Source organism: Sinocyclocheilus grahami, unplaced genomic scaffold (genome assembly GCF_001515645.1).
Source record: "Sinocyclocheilus grahami isolate Dianchi unplaced genomic scaffold, SAMN03320097.WGS_v1.1 scaffold3757.1, whole genome shotgun sequence".
Taxonomy (NCBI): domain Eukaryota; kingdom Metazoa; phylum Chordata; class Actinopteri; order Cypriniformes; family Cyprinidae; genus Sinocyclocheilus; species Sinocyclocheilus grahami.
Window position 1 is genome coordinate 5,480 of NW_015508829.1, and position 529 is coordinate 6,008.

The window sequence follows — 529 nt, forward strand, 5'->3', positions numbered from 1 at the left end:
ACTACTGTATTCACAAACAAACGTTTTCAAAGCGTATTTTAACATGTAACTTATTTTTGCTGGAAATGGAAATCACTGCCAGAATCTTTAATGCTATTGAAAAAAAAAAACTATTAAATTTTATTGAGAAATTCTTTACATTGTAGCCCTTCAGTACAATCCAAAATATTATCATCTTGAGTTTGTTTTGGGGGAATGGGAAGACAATTTCCCTTTTCATTCTTTTCAGAATATGTAATTGTGTTAATATTTAAAATAATCTGTACTTATTATTAACGATTTTTTTAAATAGGTGATAGGAGATCATTGCTAGATATGTTCACTGTTCTACTGATCACTGCTTTTTTAATAAAAAGTAGTTTATGTTTGTAATGATGCTTGCTGTGTTCTGATTATCTCTTTCCGAAAGTGTTAAATGACAGTGACAATCGAAAACACACAAATGTATTAATAAAATTAAAATAGACAAAACTTTCTACATATATTTTACACTTGATAGGTCTCACTTCTGTGTACTCTTTTTTTTTTT